Source organism: Gorilla gorilla, chromosome 13, assembly GCF_029281585.2.
Source record: "Gorilla gorilla gorilla isolate KB3781 chromosome 13, NHGRI_mGorGor1-v2.1_pri, whole genome shotgun sequence".
Taxonomy (NCBI): Eukaryota; Metazoa; Chordata; class Mammalia; order Primates; family Hominidae; genus Gorilla; species Gorilla gorilla.
This window is the reverse complement of record NC_073237.2, coordinates 82,658,417-82,683,413: the sequence shown is the minus strand read 5'-3', so window position 1 is coordinate 82,683,413 and position 24,997 is coordinate 82,658,417. Positions and strand designations below refer to the sequence as shown.

General features: G+C 41.6%; 1 long non-coding RNA gene across 2 annotated transcripts in view; it reads right to left on the bottom strand.

The window, feature by feature from the left end:
* Positions 1–24,997, bottom strand: part of LOC134756879 (uncharacterized) — a 171,766-nt gene that overhangs the window by 57,337 nt on the left and 89,432 nt on the right. The window contains exon 1 of one of the 2 annotated variants that reach the window (XR_010130255.1): positions 22,269–22,406. The exons of the other annotated variant lie outside the window; for it this stretch is intronic. This is a non-coding gene — a long non-coding RNA (uncharacterized lncRNA). Of the gene's footprint in view, positions 1–22,268; positions 22,407–24,997 lie in introns of those variants that run through there. 2 annotated transcript variants of the gene reach the window in all.

Genomic DNA, 24,997 nt, shown 5'->3' with positions numbered 1-24,997 from the left:
GTAATATTGAGCACCTTTTCATATACCTATTGGCCATCTGTATGTCTTCTTTGGAAAATGTCTGTTCAGGTCCCTTGCCCATTTTTTAATTGGATTATTTCGGGCTTTTTTGCTACTGAGTTGTATGATTCCTTATATATTTTGGGTATTAACCCCTTATCAGACATATGGATTGCAAATGTATTCTCTCATTCCCTAAGTTGCCTTTTCACTTTTGATTGTTTCCTTTCTGTGCAGAGCGTGCAGAGCTTTTTGGTTTGACGTACTCCCACTTATTTATTTTTGCTTTTGTTGCCTAAACAAGCGTTTTAATGTGTGAATTCTAGAGTGCTTATTTTGCAAACCACACACCTTATACATGCATTATAATTAATAAATCTAAATACCAATTAAGGACTACAACTACACTACTAATTGTACCACGGCCAAGATAAAATGATCTTCACTTGAAAATTCTTTCCCATATTCATCTTACATATTTTCTCAATGAATATAGTATTAAGTCTTTCAAAGTTGACTTATATATTTACATATGTTTATTTTACAAATATTTGATTTGGTAGACTTTCTTTTCTATTTTTACTGGTCAAGTTCATTTAAAAAATCACCAGACTGTTTTCTGTGTTTATCTTAAAAGTGCTAGACAACCCCCACACAACTGGTTATTCACATACTAGACATTTGGTGTTTGATGGTTAATGGCAACATTTGGTAGTACTTGGCCCCCACAGCAGAGTTCACATTTTTAACTGTCATCAATAGAAGTCTTAATTTGGTAAACAGTTACTTTTTAAATAAAAACCTATTATATTTTCTTCCTTTTTAAAAAATAGTTATTTACTTTGAATTAATTGGTTAATCCAGTTCTATTACTCCTACTCAAGTAATTTAAAAAAGCAAACTTCATTAATATTTGTAATAAAATGTGATAATCATTGTGTCATGCAGTCCCCACCAAGCAGTAAAAAATTACTCAGTATGTAAACAAATGAAAATATGAATAAATAATTAAAGCCAAAAATCTTAGTTTTTGTGCATTCAAAGTATTTGTCTAAGAGCAAATAATATGATACTAAACATAGCCTTCAGGTTAGAGATCTTAATTTCATAGATTAAATAGGCACATATAATAATAAAATGGACAATATATGAATATACATATATATGTGTATATATATATATAGTACATTCTTTCTCAAATTTTCCTCTCGAAACCTAAATTTATTTTCTCTTTTCTTGTGAATTCTATTCAGATATAACATACATAAAGAAAAGTACATTTAAAAAAGAAGAAAAGTGGCTGGGCACTGTGGCTCACACCTGTAATCCCAGCACTTTGGGAGGCCAAAGTGGGTGGATCACCTGAAGTCGGGAGTTGAAAACCAGCCTGGCCAGCATGGTGAAACCCCATCTCTACTAAAAAAAATACAAAAATTAGCTGGGTGTGGTGGCGGGCACCTGTAATCCCAGTTCCTTGGGAGGCTGAGGCAGGAGAATCACTTGAACTCGGGAGGTGGAGATTGCAGTGAGCCGAGATCGCGCCATTGCACTCCAGCCTAGGCAACAGAGCGAGACTCCATCTCAAAAAACAAAAAAAAGAAAAGTACATAAACCATAAGTATGACACTTCAGTGAAGACACTCTTATAACTAGCACCCAGATCATGAAACAGAACATGACCAGCACCTCCAAAACCCCCTCATGAACCCTCCCACTCACAACCTTCCACAGTGACCACTAGGCCGACCTAAACCCATAGTTTAGTTTTGCCTCTTTACAAACTTCATGTAATTGGAATCACACAGTATGTACTCTTTGTGACTAGGGCCTTCCTTCAATACTGTTTCTGAAATCCGTTCCTATTGTTGCGTGTAGGTGCAACTTATGTCTTCCCGTTGCTCTACAGTGTTCTAGTGCACGAATATACTACAATTTATTTATCCACTATATTGCAGGGGACATATGTACACTAAAACATTATGTGTTGTTTATCTGAAATTCAAATTAAACTAAGCTGCCTGTATTTCATCTGGCAATCCTAATCCTTGCCAACACTCAACATTGTCTGTAGAAGCACCTATTTCTATTTATTCAAAAATAAACAAATTGAAACCATTTGCCACACTTGTAGAAGTTGCATCTACAAAATAAAAGTGAAGATGTAACAGTCATTCAGTCCATCTGAATCCTGCAGACAGAGAAACTGGCTCAAGAGCACCTCCTCCTCCAGGGGGAAAAAGTTCACTTTATATAATGAACTATCTTTCAGCTGTCTACATTTATTAACTCACCTGGAACGTGGCCAAATCTTCACTTTATTTTTGATGTATAAATGGCCTCAATTGTCTTAATAGTTTGCTTACAAAATAGTTTGCTTACAAACACAGAAGTTGTAATTACTATAATGTTTAGTATTTTTATAAAGTCCTTTTATTCTTCAAAGCACATTACAAGTTACAAATTAATTAAGCTCTACAATAGCCCTTCACCCCAGGGAAGAAAGAAATTTCTGTACTTCATTTAAAGTTCAGAATCCCAAAGTCAAGATATGAACTAACTGGCCGTGAGCCACAGAGTAAATTTCAAACCTAAAACTGCAGATCTTGGCTCCACGTTCCAAACACCAAGCTTACATCAAAGGAAAACATTAACATTCTACCAAAGAAAAACCGTTGCCAGTCTTCTTTTCCATCTAAAAATGGGAAGGAGGCTGGGCGCAGTGGCTCACGCCTGTAATCCCAGCACTTTGGGAAGCCGAGGTGGGCAGATCACAAGGTCAGGAGTTCGAGACCAACATGGTCAACATGGTGAAACCCTGTCTCTACTAAAAATATAAAAATTAGCCAGGCATGGTGGTGCGCACCTGTAATCCCGGCTACTCAGGAGGCTGAGGCAGGAGAATCGCTTGAACCCAGGAGGTGGAAGCTGCAGTGAGCCGAGATTGCACCCCTGCACTCCAGCCAGGGCAACAGAGCAAGACTCAGTCTCAAAAAAAATAAAATAAAATAAGGAGAGCTGGGGGTTGAGGAATGCTGAACTTTTGATAAAGTGCTAATCTCCCTTCTCAGATATAAGTCTCATCAGTAAGATTTCAACCTCAGTAAAATTCTGACTTGTTTTTTGATTCTCATCAATGGGTACTCATCAAGAACACAAGGTTCAGACAAATGATAGTCACAGAAAGTCAGAAACATATAGAGTTAGGAAAATCTCGTGAGGTCCAGAGGAATTTCTAGGAGTAAATTCCAAATGATTATTTGCCGAGGATATCCTGAATTAGAACTATTCTGTTGTTATCTTCGAGTGTGACTCCTGAACTAGTACTGAAAATTACTGAACTAGTACAATAAAGCTGTTCTAAATTTCTCTCTTGACTTTTCCAGTCACAAAAATGTTGGCATGGGAGAATATTTGTTCTAAAATGGATATTGTCCAATCCCAGTCCTGACTGAAAGTGAAGCTCTGAGGTTCTGTTGGGAAACAGCTGGGATATTTCTGTGGAAAGCATTTCAATCTAATTCCATATTTGTCTTCAAATATTAATCAATGATTTATGAAACTTTCCTTGACAACCAATATTTAAAGGAATAAAAATTGTGTAGTTTTCCAGAACAACATCCCCCCTGAATTATTCCCTTAGTTCCTCCAGAAATGTCTCCATCAAATTGCTTACAGTTAAGATCTGTGTTCCTTTTTATGCGCGTGCTTTCTGATGAATGAAGGGTGTATAGAGCACCCTTGACATAAGTAACTCCATCTTAGAAAAAGACTCCATCTTACATTTCATTGGGCACTTTGCCAACAGAAACTAGATGTTTTGCTTAATAAATAAATGTATAATAAAGACCGCATCCAACCAGATAAGGATGTAAACAAGCACACTCTTCCATTATCAGTCCTCACCAGAGAACTCTGTGGCCATAAAAAGAGAAGGGCTTCAGCAGCTCGAAGTGGCCATCTTAGCTGACACTGTCTTCCTGTCACTCATGATGAGTACTTGGCATCTGCCACTGAAGGTTCTGCCAGCATCAAAGACCCTTCCATGCAAGACAGTCAGACAGCCTGGCTCACACCACAAGATTCTTTCTGTCTTAGTCACTCTCCCTGGTTAATGAAGAATGGTTCATTAACCATTTTATTCCTACGTCTTTTTCTCTTGATGTTAAATGTTACTTCGTTTGTTGGGGAATGTTTAATCTATAATGTTTACATATTAATCAAGTATACTATTGTGTATGGTTTGTAATATTGACTGACTGGTGGAGTGGCTTGAGCCTGTGCCCACAGCTCTGAGAACTAAGTAAATGTGAAGTATAAGGAGAGTTGGCTTCTTAGGAACTCCATGTAGCTCATGGCTTTTGTGATTAAATAGCATCAATAAAAGTTTGACATTATGGAAAGATATAAATGTGTGCAGACCTGTTTATTTCTGACCTTGCACCATTCAGGAGAAAGGGAAATGGCCATTTAAAAAGTAAAAATGTAAGTAGAATTGGTGTCTATGTACTGAAAAATAAAAGTGTGAGATCTAGAAAATACACTATTGGTGATGATAAAAGATAAACTTCAGTTCACAAGTGCAAAAAGTTAACCAAAATACATTACTTAAATGGAATGAACCAAAGATACACTACTGAAAGCAGAACTCCTTACTAGGTAAGGAAGAAAAGTTGCCAAAGAGTCATAAAATTAAAAAGGGAGAGGTTTCTTTTGTTTTGTTTTGTTTTTTTGGAGATGGAGTCTCACTCTGTCTCCCAAGCTGGAGTGCAGTGGCATGACCTCGGCTCACTGCAACCTCTGCCTCCCAGGTTCAAGAGCTTCTCCTGCCTCAGCCTCCCGAGTAGCTGGAACTACAGGTGCATGCTGCCACGCCCGGCTAATTTTTTGTATTTTAGTAGAGATGGGGTTTCTCCATGTTGCCTAGGCTGGTCTCGAACTCCGGAGCTCAGGCAATCCACCCGCCTCGGCCTCCCAAAGCGCTAGGATTACAGGCATGAGCCACCATGCCCGGCCAAGGGAGAGGTTTTTTAAGTGACCACCAATACACAACAGTCAACTCGAAAACAACACAGACGTAGAAAAATAACCTTGTCTTGAGGTAGAGGGTTATTTAGCTAAAAGGGGATTTTTAAGAGATGAATTAGTGATGTGTCTTCAAGTTCTTGAAAGGTTTGAACCATTTCAATTTACCATAAAAACCTGGTCACCCTTGCCTGGCGCAGTGGCTCATGCCTGTAATCCTAGCACTTTGGGAGGCTGAGGCGGGCGGATTGCCTGAGATCCAGAGTTCGAGACCAGCCTGGCCAACATGGTGAAACCTCATCTCTACTAAAGCTACAAAAATTAGCCGGGCGTGGTGGCGGGCGCCTGTAATCCCAGCTACTCAGGAAGCTGAGGCAGGACAATCGCTTGAACCCAGGAGGCAGAGGTTGCAATGAGCTGAGATCACTCCATTGCACTACAGCCTGGGCAACAAGAGTGAAACTCCATTTAAAAAACAAAAACAAAAACAAAAAAACCTGGTCATCCTCCAATGCCCCACCCCACCCTTATCTCAGTAAATCTCCCCACCCCCATTTCCTCACATCACAAACCCAGGAATCACTGTTAATGCCTTCCTTTTCCTCATTCCTCCACTTATTCAGTCTGATACTGAACCAGGCTCATTTTGCCCATGTACAGTCAACTAATCACTATGATGATGAGTTTGGCCAAAAGAGAAAAAATTTATTCACAGGACAGTCCAGCAAGGAGCCAGGAGAAGAGCTCTCATATCGGCCTCCCTGAAGATCAGACTCAGGGACATTTAAGGGTTAGAGAAGTTGGGTTGTCTAAGGTGTGGGGAAGGGCAACTGGCAGAGGAAAAAATGAGGCAATTCATGATCTCCACAAGCATAGTTGGGATCCATGGCTCTTCACAGCATGTTCAGAATATGGAAGCATTAGCATGATGTGAGGGTGGAGTTTGGGGCTCTCTGATCTCAAAAGGTTAATCATGCAGGCTCAGTCAGAAGGTCAGTTCCAGCCAGTTTAAACTGCACAAGAGCTGCCCCACATTTCTGAAAAACAACTTAAGCAATTGGTACCATGGTAGTACGTACATTAGAACTGGTATCTATAAGGAAACTAGGGAAAGCTAAGTTATAACACTTAGTAGCACACTTCAGCTATGTGGGTTAAAAAAAAAATCAGCAAGGGCTGGGCTTGGTGGCTCGTGCCTGTAATCCCAGCACTTTGGGAGGCCGAGGTGGGTGGATCACCTGAGGTCAGGAATTTGAGACCAGCCTGGTTTCACATGGTGAAACCCCAATTATACTAAAAACACAAAAAATACCCGGGTGTGGTGGCGCACGCTTGTAATCCCAACTACTTGGGAGCCTGAGTCAGGAGAATCTTTTGAACCCAGGAGGCAGAGACTGCCATGAGCCGAGATTGTGCCATTGCACTCCAGCCTGGACAACAACAGCAAAACTCCGTCTCAAAAAAAAAATAAATCAACAAAAAGTAAGAAGCTAAAAAGAGTAGCCTTTGGCTTTAAATCTATCACCAAATATCATCTTTTCTATCTCCAGAGTATATTGTCAATTCATCCCCTCTTCCCCATCCTGATGGACACATTCCCCTTGTTCAGGTCCCATTGGTGGTCCCCCTGTTTCCACTCCTGCCCATCAATCCACTCTCCACGAGGCAGATACAGGGGCCTTTTTAAACTCTTATCACCAGGCTGCATCCCTTCCTGGCTTTTTAAAATCATTATTATTATTTTTTAAAACAACACTTTTCAGTCATACTTCTTAGTAAAACCCACAGAACCACAAGGAACCACAACCAGCATCATCATGACACATAGGAAGTGCTCAAGAAATATTTGCTAAATAAATATTAAAGAAAGTAAAGGTGGATTTCTAAGGGAGACTACCAAGGAAGGAAGTAGTGCCAACAGAGTAACAGTGAAGGAGGTGGGAAAGATGCCACACGTGGGTGGGTTCTCAGCGGGGCATGGTTCCACAGCAAGCAGTTTGTGGCTTCATCTTAGTGGACAATCTCCAGAGAGGCCACATGAAACTCTTCTGTCTTCAGACGATGCACTTGTCTTCTCCCCAACCCACTTCCCATCTTCCACAATTCTGCTTCCATCACTTCGAGGCAACCACTGAGGAAGCCAGAGTCTCCTGTGGGTCTCATCCGTGCATTGCTAGATACAGCGGCCTCTCCTAGTTCGTAAGTACCATGCACCAGGTTTCCGGGGTCTGTGGGGGCAGTGGCCTCCCCTGGCTCTGAGATAGGTAATGCCATAAACCTCCACCAGAAATGCCAGTGGCTGAGATATGGACACATGGCTCTCAAGAACAATAGAAACCTAGCCCAGAACAAACGTAAAGAACAGTCGTAGAAGAAGGGGCCAATCAAAGAAAAGAATCCAGAGGTTATTGAGAAAAACCCATTTTCCTTAGCCACACCTTCACAAATTCACATTGAGGTAGGATTAGACAATAACCCCCGAAACATGTCATCTATCAATTGCCATCTGCTGTTTAGAATATACTTCCTGGCAGGAGGCAGAGCTAGATGGTGGAATAGAAAGCTCCGCTGATCCTTGACGGTCACCCTCCCCGCAAGGATGCCAATTTACCAACTATTACACCAATTTACACACACGCAAAAATCACCTTCATGCGAACCAGAAATCAGGTGAACCTCATAGTACTCGGTATTAACTTCACTGAGGCACTTCATTAAGGCACTGAGGAAATAGAAAAAATAGACCGGGCGCTGTGGCTCAGGCCTGTAATCCCAGTACTCTGGGAGGCTGAGGCTGGTGGATCGCTTGAAGTCAGGAGTTCAAGACCAATATGGCCAACATAGTGAAACTCTGTCTCTACTAAAACTATAAAAATTAGCTGGGTATGGTGGCATGCACCTGTAATCCCGGCTACTAGGAGGCAGAGGCATAAGAATCGCTTGAACCCGGGAGGCGGAGATTGCAGTGAGCAGAGATCGCACCACTGCATTCCATCCAACTTGGGCCACAGAGCGACACTCTGTCTCAAAAAAAAAGAAAAAAAGAAAAAGAAAAAATAGTCCTGGGGCCTCAATGTCATGCTTCTCTCCCCCAACGCCAGTAGCCACAACATGTGCAGAGGTTCTCTGGGCACTGGGGGAGGGAGAACACAGCAATTGTGAGACATTGAACTCAGTGCTGTCCTGTTAGAGCAGAAATGAAAACTGGACCCAACTCAGCTGTTGCCCACCCACGGAGAGAGCATTTAAAACAGCCCTAGCCAAAGGGGAAGCATTGATGCCAACAGTCCAAACTTGAGTTCCCACAAAGCTTGTCACCAAGGGGTGCTATGCTCTGGTTCTCTAAGTAAACTAGAAAGACAGTCTAGGCCACAAGGACTGCAACTCTTAGATGAGTCCTATGGCTGAAGTGGCCCAGAGACACCAGGCTGGTGGGGCACACACCAGGGCAGCCAAGGGAGTGCTGGCATCACCCCTTTTCTAACCCCAGGCTGCACAGATTGTGGCTCCAAAAGCAGCCAATCCCTCCTTCTGCTTGAGGACAGGAGAGGAAAGAGTAGGAAAGATTTTGTCTTGCATCTTGGATACCAGCTCAGCTTCAGCAGGATGGGGCACCAGAGTTGTGAGGCCCTCATTCCAGGACTTAGCTCCCAGATGACATTTTTAGACACACCCTGGGCCAAAAGGGAACCCGCTGCCTTGAAGAGAAGGACCCAGTCCTGGCAGCATTCATCCCTTGCTAACTGAAGAGCCCTTGAAATCTGAATAACCAGCAGTGATACCCAGGTACGATGTCGAGGGCCTTGGTGAGCCTCTGAGACTTGCTGGCTTCAGGTGAGACTCAGCACATTCCCAGTTATGGTGGCTACAGGGCAAAACTGAACTCCTTCTGCTTGAGAAAAACAGAGGGAAAAGTAAAGGGGACTTTGTCTTGCACCTTAGGTACCAGCTTTGCCACAGGGGCATAGAGTGCCAAGCAGGATCTTGGGGGTCCCTGATTCCAGGCCTTGACTCTTAGATGGGATTTCTGGACCTGCCCTGGGCCAGAGGGGCACCCATTTCCCTAAAAAGTGAGTCCCAGGCCAGGCAGCATTCACCACAAGCTGACTGAAGAGCCCTTGGGCCTTAAGGGAACATGGGCAGTAACCTGGCTGTAGCCTGTGATGGCAGGGGCTGCAGGGTGAGGCTCTTCTGCCTTTGGAAAGGGGAGGGAAGAGTGGGAAGGGCTGCACCTTGTGTGTTGAGTACCCATTCAGCCACAGTACAATAGAACACCAGGTAGACTTCTAAGGTTTTTGACTCTGGTCCCTGACTCCCAGAGAGCATCTCTGGACCCAACCAGGGTCTGGGGGAACTTGCTGCCCTGAAGGGAAGGACAGGCTGGGCTGGCTTTACCACCTGCTGATTGTAGAGCCCCAGGGACTTGAGTAAACATAAGCAGTAGCCAGGGAGTGGTTACAGAAGGTCTTGGGCAAGACCCAGGGCTGTGCTCTGCTGGCTTCGGGTCTGACCCAGTGCGGCACAGTGGTGGTGGCCACAGGGGTGCTTGTGTCACTCCACCCCTAGATTTAGGTGGCTCAGAAGAGAGAGAGAGACACTCCATTTGTTTGGGAGAAAGGAAAGAGAACAAGAGTCTCTGGCTGGTAATCCAGAGAATTCTCCTGGATATTGTCCAAGACTATCAAGGCAGTATCTCTATGAGTCTGCAAGAACCACAGCATTACTGGACTTGGGGTGCCCCCTAAAGCAAATAGAGCTTAGATCATAACATCTAAGCCCTTCCCAAGAAAGACAGGTACAAACAAGCTCAGACAGTGAAGACTACAATAAATACCTAACTCTTCAAAGCCCAGACACTGAAGAACATCTGTTAGCATCAAAACCATCCAGGAAAACAAGACGTCGTCAAATAAAATAAGGCACCAGGGACAAATCCTGGAGAAATAGAGATATGTGTAACCTTTCAGACAGAGAATTTTGAATAGAGTATGCTTCCCATTTCTAACTATCTGTTCAGTTACTCTTAATGATTCCTTTGCTTGCCATTAGAAAACTTGAGTTAAAGAATCTCTCCAAGAATATCATTACAGATGGACATCTAAACTGGGAAATCCCAAGTTGTAGTTAAGTTTTGGTGAGCATCAGGTTAATGACAACCTTCACAAAGTGTCACCTTAACAAGGTGTGAGTAGACCATGCATTTTTAAATGACATTGAAGCAGCAGAAAATTGACATATAGATGTTAGAAGTAACAAACATAATGTGTGCAGTATGGAAGCATGTGACAATTATGTGTTTTACCTGTTGATAACTACAGGAAGGCCTATTCTAGTTAAGGAGACAGCAGCTGATGAACAGCAGATTGGTAGAACTAATGGCAAAGTTATAACACCAAAGAAAAATAATACAGAGAAGACAGATTGATAGTACCAATTTGAAAATACCAGATTGGATAATGCCAATTTGAAAATGTGTTTTCCAGGCCAGGCACAGTGACTCACACCTGTAATCCCAGCACTTTGGGAGGCTGAGGCAGGCAGATCACCTGAGGTCAGGAGTTCGAGGCCAGCCTGGCCAACATGGTGAAACCCCATCTCTACTAAAAATACAAAAATCAGCCAGGCATGGTGGTGCATGCCTGTAATCCCAGTTACTCGGGAGGCTGAGGCAGGATATTTGCTTAAACCTGGGAGGTGGAGGTTGCAGTGAGCCAAGATCACGCCATTGCACTCTAACCTGGGCAGCAAAAGCAAGACTCCATCTGAAAGAAAGGAAGAAAGGAAGAAAGGAAAGAAAGAAAAGAAAGAAAAGAAAGAAAGAAAGAAAGAAAGAAAGAAAGAAAGAAAGAAAGAAAGGAAGACAGAAAGAAAAGAAAGAAAGAGAGAAAGAGAAAGAAAGAAAGAAAGAGGAAGGAATAAAAGAAAGGAAGGAAGGAAGAAAAAGAAAAAGAGAAAGAAAGAAAGAAAATGTGTTTTCCATTCTTGGTACAGCTCCTAGAGAATATGTAACCACAAATAAGATAACAACAAGAAAAGGCAAACAAACTTAAAGGAGCTATGCATAAATTATGATAGGGCCAGATATATTTTAAGTACTATTAGGAAAACAGGACAATCTAAAGATATTTATTTCAAATTAAATGTTGCAACTTGAGAAAAAAGTGTAAATATTACATTCAAATGACAGAAATCATAGGGTGCAAACAGAAAGCAACTTCATTCTTACTTCCTACCGTCCCTTAAATGTACTCTGTGTTGCCGTTCTTCCCATAACCCCGATGGAAACTTAGTCAGCCCCTTTAATTTTCTGGTCCCTTTTACATAACATGAACAGTGCATTCCAGGTCACATAGAACAGTCTGTTTCAGACTTAAAATGCCTAGAGCCATGTAATGGTTAAGGTTTTCATCTTGTTTTCAATTTTAAAGAATGTTTCAACACCCCTAAATCTGGTCCACTACAGAGAGGAAGCTTGCAGTTGGAAGAGGAGTTGTAGCAGACACAGTCTTTCTTTCGCTCATTTGAATCCACAATTCCTCTGCCCCCATCTGTTAGCTGTGGTTCCTGACCCCTCCAAGGTGGGAGTAGGGGAGGGAGAAGAGAAAAGAAGGCAGGCAAGTTCTTCCTTCACTGGTACTGCCCTAGAACCTGACCATGGTAATCTCTGGAATTGATGGTGGTTTACAACTGACCTTCTCTGTCTCACATGTGTTCATGGGTTTTTCAGACACACTTTTCTCCTATTGCTAGGTTTTACTTACTTGCAGTTCCTTTGACCTGGGAGAATGATTCTGTAGTCCAACTGACGTCTTGAGCCTTTTCCTGCAGCAAATAGGCTTCCAATGACACTCCTCTACTCTTTCTGTTGAAGAACTTTGCCTCTCCAGATGGCCCTCTTGGGTAGAAACTAACACAATCCTTCCCTGGCTTTCCTCCTGAGTAGCCCACACCTGGCCTGTAGGAAACACTCCTGTATCTTTTGCTTCTTTAGCCTGTGGAGTGCACGCTGAAGAAGGAAGATCTCCTGTGGTTCACCATCAAGTAGGGCAGCAGTCAGACACTCCACCTTCAGATTCCTCACATTTGAGTCAAACACAAGTTCGCTCCATCTACCAAACTACAAACGGCCACCAAATTGTCCCATTCAAGTCTACTTCCCTGGGCTTTAGGAAAGAGGTGGGCACACACAGCTGTCCACCATGGTTGGAAGAGAACTCACAGCACACAGACAGATGGCTCCAAAAATCCTCTAATATCCAAAGTCTGACTCTGTTATAACCTTCATGTGGATGGGAAGGACATGGGAGTAACGAAGTTGGGTTTTGCCATATCACTAAAAAATTATGCAGCCTGATGAGATTATAGCTACAATTCCAAAGTTAGGGTGGAGAACACGTATAAAAGAGAGAGAGAGAGAGAGAGAGAGAGGTTCTGACTTAAACCTACCCTATACAATATATATAATAGAGGGCAGGCTATAGCTAAGATTTCCATTTTATTATCCTGTTATGCTAATTTCTCCAGAACATTCACTACTAAGGCAGGTTTGACTCTCCAGTGAATCTGCTGCTGAGTATGCCTGGGGAGAAATGCTGCAATTGCACTAGAACAAGACTCAACAGGCCACCATAGTACCAGTATATGTCTACTTGATGCAAAAGGAGAAACTAGGCTCACTTCCTAGACCACTCCCACCTTTAAACTGCTAGAATCATAACCAGTGATTCACCAAACACTGTTGGGAGAGCCCGTAAGTCCTCCTGCAACTCAGCCCCTCAGTCCTTCCCAGTTCCACTACCAACATCATTCTTCACTGCTCTTCTTTACAAATACTGGCAAGCCTCCCAATATCTTTCCCACCACTTCTTCAATGACCCTGAAGACAAATTCACAGGCCCTAAGATCAGGCTACTGATCACCATGGGCAAACGGAAGGATTAACATCGGCAGCAAACACAAAAACAGGGGAATGGGGCCCGGGCGCAGTAATCCCAGCAGTCTAGGAGGCCAAGCAAGAGGATTGCTTGAGCCCAGGAGTTCGAGACCAGCCTGAGCAATATAGCAAGACCTTGTCTCTACAAAAAATTTAAAAGTTACCCGGTGTGGTGGCGTATGCCTGACATCCCAGCTACTCAGAAGGCTGAGGCAGGAGGATCTTTTGAACTCAGAAGGTCAAGGTTGTAGTGAGTTGTGATCACACCACCACACTCCAGCCTAGGCAAAAGAACAAGACCCTGTCACAAAAACAAAACAAACCCAAAAGAAAAAAAACCTGGGGAATGGTAAAAGTTTTTACAGCCCTTGTAACCCTTCTGAGGCAGTGAATGGAAATTCTGGTGTATTTGAGCTCCAGGCTTTTATTCCTGAGGGTAAGACTCTGTAAACCTTTGGTAGCCATATAATTTATCATTCACAATGGAGACTTGGGAGGGTGAGGAGGTGCGAGGGGGGTGGATGATGAGAAATTGCCTTATAGGTACAATGTATGCCATTATTTGGGTGATAATTAACCCTAAATACCCTGACTTCATCACTACACAATCTATGCATGTAACAAAATTGCATTTGTACCCCATAAATTTACATTAAAAAAATCCAGGCTGAGTGCAGTGGTTCACACCCGTAATCCCATCACTTTGGGAGGCCGAAGTGGGTGGATCACCTGAGGTCAGGAGTTCGAGACCAGCCTGGCCACACGATGAATCCTCATCTCTACCAAAAATATAAAAACTTAGCTGGGCTTGGTGGCAGGCACCTGTAATCCCAGCTACTGGGGAAGTGAAGCAGGAGAATCGCTTGAACCCAGGAGGTGGAGGTTGCAGTGAGCCGAGATCGCACCATTGCACTCCAGCCTGGGCAACAAGAGCGAAACTCCGTCTCAAAAAAAAAAAAAAAAAAAAAAATCCATACCGAGGCAATTTTGAACATTAAAAGAGGTGCAATAATAATTATGCTGGGACAGAGGCATCGACATGAGATTTCCAGGGAAGATGAGTGGGGTCTTCACCTTCTCTTCCTTCCCTCCTGCCTCCGATAGAGTCTGTGCAGACAGGTCGCCTTGCTCCACACTGGCAGTGCACACAAGCCTGAACACGTATTCACTTTTGTTTCTGCTGGCCAAATTGTTTTCCACTGGGATTTTGCCCTAAGGTAAGACTGGTCACTCAGAACACTGCTTCACCTGTCAGATCTTTTCCTAAGAAAAATCTTTCCTAGGTTTCTAAACCTGTACCTGTAGTCCCAGGTACTCGGGAGGCTGAAGCAGGAAGATCACTTGAGTACAGGGGTTCGAAGTTGCAGTGAGCCATGATTACACCACAGCATTCCAGCCTGGGTGACAGAACAAGATCCTGTCTCCAAAAAACAAACACTGAATATTGGAATATGAATTAAAATAGTCTAGAGTGAATACTGAACTTTCTCAGTGTTTTTAAGTTATCTTACAGAGTCCTAAAAACACCATGTACATCACGAGTCTTCTCAACATACGGAAACTCTCCCCCCAGTGAAAATGAAAAAACAAAATCATGTCCTTAAAAAGCATCTTTATCAGTGAAAGTATGAGCACAAATGGTTTAAGAGTCTGCATAATTCATTTTCAAACTCAAGACAAAACCTCATGTGAGAGAATTACATTGTGAATATCCTCATCTGATTATTACACAAAACCATATGACTATAGGATTCCTACATCTATGGAAAATATTAGCTCTTCCTTTTTTTTTTCCTTCTTTTTTTTGAGATGGCATTTTGCTCTTTTTGCCCAGACTGGAGTGCAACGGTATGATCTCGGCTCACTGCAACTTCCACCTCCTGGGTTCAAGCAATTCTCCTGCCTCAGCCTCCCGAGTAGCTGGGATATAGGCGTGCGCCACCACGCCTGGCTAATTTTGTATTTTTAGTAGAGACGGGGTTTCACCATGTTGGCCAGGCTGGTCTCGATCTCCTGACCTCAGGTGATCTGCCTGCCTTGGCCTCCCAAAATGCTGGGATTACAGGCATGAGCCACAGCACCCGGCCAGCTCTTCCTTATTGATCTGTTTCAGTGTAGAGAATTAGCACTATTTTAAATCTTCCATTTTTGGCTGTCAAATCTGTATTAAAGGATTTAAGCCTAAGCTACTAACTCTGGCTATAGAATGTTAGTCTGAGGGATCAGAAACAGAAACATACCTTCTGTATTAACATATCTCAACTGGATAAGAAGGGCGATACCCACCATAGTCAGCCAGTTCATTTCCTGAGCCTCACTGCACCTTGAACTCTAATCACCTCAAAAAAAAAAAAAGTGCTGGTCTTATATTTTTCTTTCTTATTTTCTTAAAATAGACATTATATGAATCATCTATTCCTGATCACCTCTAAGATTGAGTTACTTTTCCTTTGCATAATGTGTAAAGATTATCCAAATTTCAAATGGCCTTATTAACCATATTAAGTTGAAGGATTTTGATTGAGGAATTTGAATAAGAAATGTTTTGTCCTTTGAGAAGGACTATCTGAACTATTATTAATATGGGATGAGGTGAATATTTCACATATATGTATATAGCTCATTAAATGGATCACCCTAATCACTATATTAACTTTTAGCCCAGGATTATCCAAGGAATACAAGTTCATTTCCTCACTTAATATTATCTTCCTCGTCATTTCTCCTTAAATTCTGTATACGCTTTCTTATACATTTCTACTCTGATTGTCAGGGAAGGCCCACGTCTTTCTGAACACTTGAGAAGAAAAAGTACCTTTCACTTTATTTTAAATAAAATTTACATTCTACCTTACAACTTACAAATCATTGTTTATATGTGTTTGCCCCATTTGAAATAGTTGTTTGTGAAGGTCAGAAACAGTCGAGGCTGGATGTGGTAGCTCACACCTCTAATCCCAGCACTTTGGGAGGCCGAGGCAGGAGGATTGCTTGAACCCAGGAGTTACAGACCAGCCTAGGTAACATAGTGAGATCCAGTGTATATCAAAAAAATAAAATAAAATAAAAAATAAACTGGGCATGGTGGCACATGCCTGTAGTCCCAAGTACTCAGGAGGCTGAAGCAGGAAGATCACTCGAGTACAGGAGTTCGAGGTTGCAGTGAGCCATGATTACACCACAGCATTCCAGCCTGGGTGACAGAACAAGACCCTGTCTCCAAAAAAAATGTTGAATATTGGTAATTTCATACACTTCCATGTAGTGTTATCTCATTGCATCCTCACAACAACCCGTGAGGCAGGCATTATTATTCCTTTTTACAAATATTAAAACAGATTCAGAAAAGTTACGAGAATAACTGGCATAAAACCACTCAGTAAGTGCATGGCCAATACTTAGGGGCCAAATCTTCCGATTTTAAATCCTATTTTTTTTTTCCTATTATAATGTGTTGAACTCAATACATAGTTCAGGACTTTTGAGTGATCTTGTTTACAATGTCCAGGATCTAAACAATATATTTTCCCTGTACACACTGAGGTATTTCAAGGAAAAGATTCAAACCCAAGAATCACTGAGCTTACCTTTATTTAAGCTCTGGAAAGGAAATTATAAGGATAAGGGAAAAAGAAGAAAAGGGAATGAAAGGGTCTTATTGTACTCGTGACTGGCTGGGGCTTTAATTCGTCCTTTATTAAAGAATTAATGCATGGGACTACACGGCTTCCTAGACCATCTGCTTTTCCTTTAAAGTGTTTTCCTTTTTCAAAACTGAATTTTTTTTTCTAACTGATGTAAAACAAGGGTCAGTTCTTCATAAAAAAAGAAAAGTCAGCTTTATCTAATTCATAGCCTGGCTCAAAGCCACTATGAGTTTCATTGAAAAATTCTCACGGATCTTGACCCACGCATTGCTGGCCCTTTCAATGCTCTGAGGGCGACTGAGCAGTACCAGCACTGATAACCTGGAAGGTAGCACCGCCTGCTTTCGTAGACTGCCTCCCAAGAATCAGGACTCACAGGCAGCAACAAGAACCTGAGTGCTCAAGCAGTGGAAAATAGTGGATCCGATTCAATCTGACATCCTTTTCATATGGCTTCCAAACTATCAGCCTCTTCTCTATTACATCTTCTGTACCAGAATTTCAGGATTGCACAGGAAATGAAAACAAAGCTCAGGTACAGCTTATCTATCCTAACAAAAGACATCCTTAATGACCGGGCTGTTAAAAGAAAAACTTCCGCCGAATTAAATTTAAAGGAGTTTAATTGAGCAATGAATGATTCGTCAATCTGGCAGCCCCCAGAATCACAGCAGATTCACAGAGATTCCAGGGATGCCTCATGGTCAGAACAAATTTATAGGCCAAAAAAAAAAAAAAAGGAAAGCGATATACAGAAACCAGCAGTGAGATACAGAAACAGCTGAATTGGCTACAGGTTGACATTTGCCCTATTTGAACATAGTTTGAACAATCGGCAGTGTATGAGGGGTTGAAGTATGGTTGCTAGGATTGGCCAAGACTCAGCTATTGTTAGAGGGCATACTCCTAAATTAGGTCTTCAATCTTGTCTCCCTTTTAAGTTAGGTTGCAGGTCCTCCACGAGGACTCAAATATAGAAATACAGGATCCTTCTCAGGCCATATTTAGTTTGCTTTAACAGGGCATTATGTGAATACATACTGTATTCCATTAAGAGATCCTTGCTCTGAAGAAATTTTAAAAGTGAAAAAAACCTTTCACATCTGGACAGCGCATCTTTGGAATGCAATGTGAGAGAACGTTCCCCAGGAGATGGAAACATATTTATGATCTCCAGGTTATAGGTGAGTAAAGCAAGATAGGAAATACCTAAATTCTCTTTGTAAACGAAACCGGTAAAATACGTTCTATGGAGGCGGAGGGGAATAGTATATACACACATACTCACTAAACCTTCTTGAACTTTCAAGGGTTGTTAAAGTGATAGACTCAAGATACAGAGAGTGCTGATACGTCTGAAGAGGAATGGTATGAGTACAATGGGTTCTATTTCCAGTTTCCATTTTTGAAAATATCCTTGGCCTGATTTTTTTTCAGATCTGTCTAAACTTCTCTTTGGGCCTGGATCCTGGGATGAGTATCAAATGTTTATGGCCAGATAAAGCAACTCTCTCTGTGTAGAACATTTTTCCTGTTTCTTATTTAAGGCACTAGTAATTAATCTGAACTGTATTTTCTCAGACATCAAGAAACCAGATTTTTAAATTCTCTCCTTTCCTTTCTGCCCCCTCCCCATCCTTTAAGGAGAAACAGGAAATATTTTTCCTGTCATCATAACCTTTTGGTGGGGTGGGTAGGAGATTTTATTTTCTGATGAATCTGTTGCTAAGCTTCAGACAGTTTGAGCTCTGAGGTATCTGAATGGCAGGAAGTGATTTACTAAGATTTATCCCTGGAGAACAAAGATTGGAACACAATAGTGATTTTGTTAATACTATAAAAAGAGATTTTCTACATATAAATCACATTGACATATGTTTCTAGGTTAAATGTCCATAAGGTTCCAATTTAAACTAGAAAGAAAAAAAAATCACACTCAACAATCTCATATTGTAGATTCAATATGAAACGTGAATTTTATCAACAAAATCATTCACCTCTTAAAAAAAAGACAGCAAAAAAACCTAGCATGAGTTGACTAAACCCAAAATATTCTTATGGCAAATAGTTAAAATATTTTCAAGGAAAAATTTTGAGGGGGAGAAAAGTATAAGAATCCTCCCATAAAACACAAGTTTTAGGTTAATGCTAGTTTGGCATTTAAGAGCACATTTCTAATTAGTTGCTTTACCAAAAATCTTCCTCCCACAAAATGTTTACAGATAATGCATTCTATGCTTCTTTGTCAAAGAAGAGAGGAAAGAAAAAAAAATAAGTCTGGCATCTAGATTTTTTCAAATTATTTCCTAAAAATGTTTAAGCACCTTTGAAGTTAAGGGACCTGAGTTCATTCATTCACTTATTTGGAAACATGCTTAATGAACCTACTAGATATCAGAGACCAATCAGGCCCTGGCTGCCCTTAAGGAATTCACAGTCTACTGAAAGAAAATTGCCTGAGAGCACTTAGAGAAGAATGAGGGAGTGCTATCACCAGAACCAAACTCTCCACAAACAAACTCTGTTCATGACTGTTCTCATCCTTTCCAGGGATAAAGAGATTAACAGTAGGATCTCCATATAGGGAAAGCACAGGAATCTATCATAAGCACTTCATAAGCATTAAATCAGGCCCAATTTTCACAATTTGAATAGGTATTATTTGTTCCATTAAGCAGATAAGGAATACTGAGGTTGAGAATGTTGAGGTCACATAGCTGTTAGGCAGGAAAGCCACTCCCTGAAGCTCCTCTGACTCCACATTCCATGCTGCTTTAACTAAGCCCTGTGCTATCACCTTGTTGTAGATTAAATCAACCTTCATTGGTCCTTTTGTTATACTACAAACTAACATCGTTGCAATAAGAGAGGGAACCCCGTACTGAATTCTCGAGATCATTTGCTTTTGTGAAATTATAACTCTTTATTCAGCCATAGTGTGAATTATAACAGAGTATATGGAGTTTGGGGACTGAAGAGCTTCATTTTATTGTGAGAGCTAGAAGTAAAGAGCTAAACATTTTGGAGTACCTATGACACTTTGTTTACCTTTTTCTAGAGTAGCTCACTTAGGCATCCTAGTATATCTAAAACCTCATAGAGCCTTTTGTGCTCATGTAAAATTCTTCCTAGAGAGCCCATCAGGGTTTGCAGTAGAAGTTTAGGAGCTCATTGGTTAGATTATCTAGTTAAATCGATGTTCACTTGGATAAACTGTTAATTTACAGGCTCTAATGAACAAAGTCTTTCCTCACTGGGTCTGTCCACCACCCAATTCCACACTAAACCAAACTTACAGGGAAGACGGAGCCCACCATGACACCCGGATATCCAGTCACAGAAAATGTGGAAGTCTGTCTGGCTAGGAGGTCTCCCTCCCTGGCCTACATCCCAGGGTGCCTATTATGACTTGGAGACTTAACTTCAGCTGACCGAGACAACAGTCAGCAAATAGTAGATTTATCTTCTATTTTAACTGGTTTGTTAAGGAGCATTTACAAATGAGTCACCTTTTCTTTTCAATACTATAAAATGTTCTAAGTACATAATGCAGAGAATAGTCACCATTTTTAAAGCAATTATACATTGTAATTTCCTTACTGTGTAGTAAAGGGGAAAACATGCACCTGTAGCAAATGCACAAAATATGTGCTCCCCAGTTGTACTTATTTTTAGGACAATATGTCCTTTCTTCATGTCCTAAATATGGTCAAATTAAAGCCTCCCTTGCTTTGGCTTTTGAAGATAATAGCAGATGACAGAAAAATCATTTCTATTGGTGTCATTCCATAAAATGTATAATGCAAATCTCTTCCTGTCAGATAGGGAGTATTAGTAAAGTTTCTATATTAGATATTATTAGGTATATCTATTATTAAATATGTTTATTATTAGATATTATTTTCTAGGAAATTTTTTTCCAAAGGAAAAACAGATCCCGTAATACCCACTCTTCTATTCCTCTTGACTAATATGAGAATTATCAGAGATTTTGTGTTTAGTTTTGTAATTGAGTTGTTGGGTGAGCAGGGGTGAAAGGATGTAAGGATGATTCTAGCTCAGTAACTGGGTGGATGGTTCATTAATGGAAACAGGAATTAGAGGGATCATTTTGAGGGAAAGATGAGAATTAGAAGCATGGGAGAAAGATCTAGATAGTAATCATAGATTTGTGAGCTATTCCACAAAAGAAGTGTTGAAACAGGCTATAGAAATTTTATCTCATAAACGTAGGCCTGTCCTTGCCTATGTAGGTGAAGCAAAGACCTTGTTCCAACCAGTGTGTTGGACAAATTTGCAAAATGCCATGCTGTTAGTTCACATTTGTGCCCTACACAAGTCAAATGCACACAGTCATGCTAATTAAATTGTACCCACCCTCAGTTTCAGACATCTCTCAAGCATATCAGGCATACCTGGGCATGGCTGAGAACAGAGGCTGCACACACAAGGGACGAAGGAACCACCAGGGAAATAACCAAGGTTAATTGAGGTAAGCCCCCTTCCAGGATAGCAAGCCAAGGAAAGATTTCTGAATAAAACATGTGCCTGTCACTCATCTTACCCACCTAGTCCTCAGGGACACACGCCCCATGTCCTCAACTGATATGGCTTCATTAAAAGGAAGGAAACACAGATATCTCCGTGGGGCTTTGATAGCACAAGATAGAGCCACCTTGGGGCAATGGCTGTCTCTGAACAATTGTGGCAGAGTGAGCACCATGAACAAAAGCCCCCAGACTCCGCGTGAGCTTTGCTGAGGCTTGGTGGGCATCCTGGTTGGCAGTGGTGTCTTGATGGGTGAGGACATCGGGCACTCATGCCCTTGAAAGACCCCAATGACCCAATATCAGGTGTTAAGATTACCAGGAGACTAACTCCTCACCCTGCTGACTAACTTTCCATCCTCCTTACCTCAGCAGAAATGGACCACACTATAGTCTCAAATAAACTATACCTGGGCCGGGCGCGGTGGCTCATGCCTGTCATCCCAGAATCTTGGGAGGCCAAGGCGGGTGGATCACCTGAGTTCGGGAGTTCAAGGCCACCCTGACCAAATGGAGAAACCCGTCTCTACTAAAAATACAAAATTAGCCGGGCGTGGTGGCTCATGCCTGTAATCCCAGCTACTCAGGAGGCTGAGGCAGGAGAATTGCTTGAACTCGGTAGGAAGAGGTTGCAGTGAGCCAAGATCGTGCCATTGCACTCCAACCTTGGCAACAAGAGCGAAACTCCATCTCAAAAAATAAATAAATTACACCTGGAAAAGTGGAAAATGAAAACTGCCACATCGTGCCCAAGAAGCGCATGTGAAATTGTTCCATGCAGACTCCCAAAGCGGTGTAGAAAGAATTAGAGAATCTAAAATGTCTGCAGTTTGTAGAGGCAAAGCCATAGAAATACTACTCGCTGACTTCTTTTCATCTTATTTTTACCCCTAGTCTAGAGTGACTTCAGAAATACAAGTTGTACTGAAAAACAGGGTTACATAAGTAAGGAAATAAAAAGCAAAGAAATGTATAACTCCCATCATTTCCCCATGCATGAAGATGGGTCTATATCCAAGCACTTATCGAAATGCAGAAGTTTCTGAGTTTTTTTCCTAAGAAAATATTTTAAAATTACATTGCAGTTCCCTTTTCACCCCCTGGCAGTAAAATGCTTACAGCAGTTGTTCTCCTCCGAACCTCTCTGGCAGTCCTCTGGGCCTCTTTTGCTTCAATACAAGAAAGAAGAATGTGAGGGCTCCTATTTTCTGATATTCACAGTGATCAGAAAGAATGTTTCTTTGGAAAATTCAAGGTAAACTTGAGACACAATAGCAGGCACTGTTCTCACAGCTAATTGGGAACCTGGATGGTGCCCAGGTTTGAATCACACAGAAGTAATTATTCCTTTCCCTTCACAGATAACTTTGGAAAAGCATTCCCTTACATTCATGAACTTTTCCCACTGCAGCATGAGAAACGCAGGAATGTAGCTCAGCCTGCCTTGCCCAGAGGAAGATCTGTTTCCCAAAACTGAATGCATTTGTTTAAGCCTGTTTCAAAAAGAAAAGTTGAAAGTTTACCTCAAGATTCCCTTTTGGGAAGGTAGATGGATGGAATTTTATCAGATTACTGAGAAAGTAATGGTGAGTATCTGCCAAAAAATCAAACTGCTTTCTTTTTCTTTAAAACGACAACATCATCAACAACAAAACTCATGCCGATTTTGCAACGGGAAGACAGCCCACATGACCAATTAGTCAAGATGAAATGCGGTGGTTTGGCATTTCTGGAAATTCAATTCTCAGGTTTTGAAAAATCTGAAGAAAACAAGAAATCGTATTGTTAAAGTGGAATAAATTAGCAGAGTAGCAGCAACCCACTTGTAAGAAATGCTGGTTTGCAAACAGGAAAGAACGTTTGAAACAGAAATGTTGTCTGTAAAAACAGCTGTTTAAAATAACTACGTGGAAATCATCTCAAACATACAAAGAAGGAGCACAGCAATAAATGCCCAAATAAATACATGGAGAGAGTATCAAACATGGGGTAAGAGAAGCACAGCAATAAATAATACCCAGTAGCAGGAATGAGAAGCTGCATTTGGGGAGCTGCAAGTCCTACATATTTTTATCCTTTGCTTCATTTTACACCAAGGTCAGGAGGAAGGCACCCAGGTTCCTTTGACTGGGACTTTAAACAGAACCAGAACAGCTGAACAGGGTTAAAAATATATACATATATATTAAAATCTGAAGCAAAAGAGTATCAGAAAAGAGAAAGCAAGGCTAGGCACAGTGCCTCATGCCTGTAATTCCAGCACTTTGGGAGGCCAAGGCAGGAGAATTGCTTGAGCCCAGGAATTCAAAATCAGCCTGGACAATTTAGAGAGACCCTGTCTCCACACACACACAAAAATAAAAATTAAAAAATTATCCAGGCATGGTGGTAGGGTGGTGGGTGCCTGTAAACCCAGCTACTGGAGAGGCTGATGTGGAAGGATCACATGAGCCTGGGAGGAGGAGGTTGCGGTGAGCTGAGATGGCACCACCGCACTCCAGCCTGGATGACAGAGTGGGACTCTGTCTCGAAAAGAAAGAGAAAAGAGAAAGCAAAGTCTGGAACAGAAGACATGAGAACCAGGCCGTCAAGCCAAGATCAGGAATGCTCCAAGTCAGAGTGAAGAGAGAAAATCACAGGAGCTCAGGTTCACTTACTAAAAAAGGGCAAGGCTAATGAGGCCAAGGAGCACCCTAGCATAGGGCTCTTCAGACTTTTCAAGGGACTCCCAGAGATAGAGGTGAGTAGCTTCATACCCTTGAAGATTCTGGAGGCATGACTGGAAACAGACAGGCCCTGGGAAAGCATTTGTAAATATTATATACTTTAAAAATTAAAAGACAAGCATTTTGCTCTATAAGGTAGCTTTGTTCTTTTCAAAGATTATGTAAAATCGGTTTGTCATCATCAAGTAAAATGTACTGCTGAGACGGTAGCACCATATGCAAAAATACAGTCTAAACCCTAGCCTTGTGCACCTGGGAGAATAGAACCTGTGTTTGAAAAGCCCCAGGCTCAACCATTATCCTTGGTTGCACCTCCACGGGTGCTCAAACTATTTGTCTCACAACCAAGCATAATGTCTGATCATTACAGTCTTTTTCAAAATGCCATGGAAGCCAAACAAGAGTCAAACAAAGCAAGACGTGGGGCCATATGAAGCCTTAGCATCATTGTTATGGTCTGAATGTTTGTATCTTTCCCCAAATTCATCTGTTGAAATCCTAACCACCAAGGTGATCGTATTAGGAGGTGGGGCCTTTGGGAGGTGATAAGGTCATGAGGATGGAGCCCTCATAAAGGAGATCAGTGCCCTTATAAAAGAGGTTTCATCCACATGTGTCAAAATGGCTTTTTTAAAAAGAGACCCCAGGGAGCTGCCTTGCCCCTTCTACCATGTGAGGACACAGAAAGAAGCAGCCCTCTCTGAACCAGGAACAAGCCCTGACCAGACACTGAATCTGCTGCCATCCTGATCTTGGATTTCCCAGCCTCCAGAACTTGAGAAATAAACTTCTGTTGTTTATAAGCCACCCAATCTATGGTATGTTGTAGCAATGTGAATGGACTAAGACAACTATAGTTTACCAACTTCTAGCAGACTATGTGCATGTCCCATAGTAAAAACTCAAATATTTGAATGAAGGACATAGAATCAGAGCTAGGTAGCAGGTTTTTAAAGGGAAAGAAACTGAGTCCAAGAAAGAGGGAGTAAACAAATAAAAATTGTAACTTATATTTTATCATAAAAATCTATTTTGTGTGCAGACTACTCATTTTAATACAGGACAAAGGTAAGCTGGGTATGTAATGGAGTTTTGGTGCAAGTTCCCCAGAAAGATGTAGCC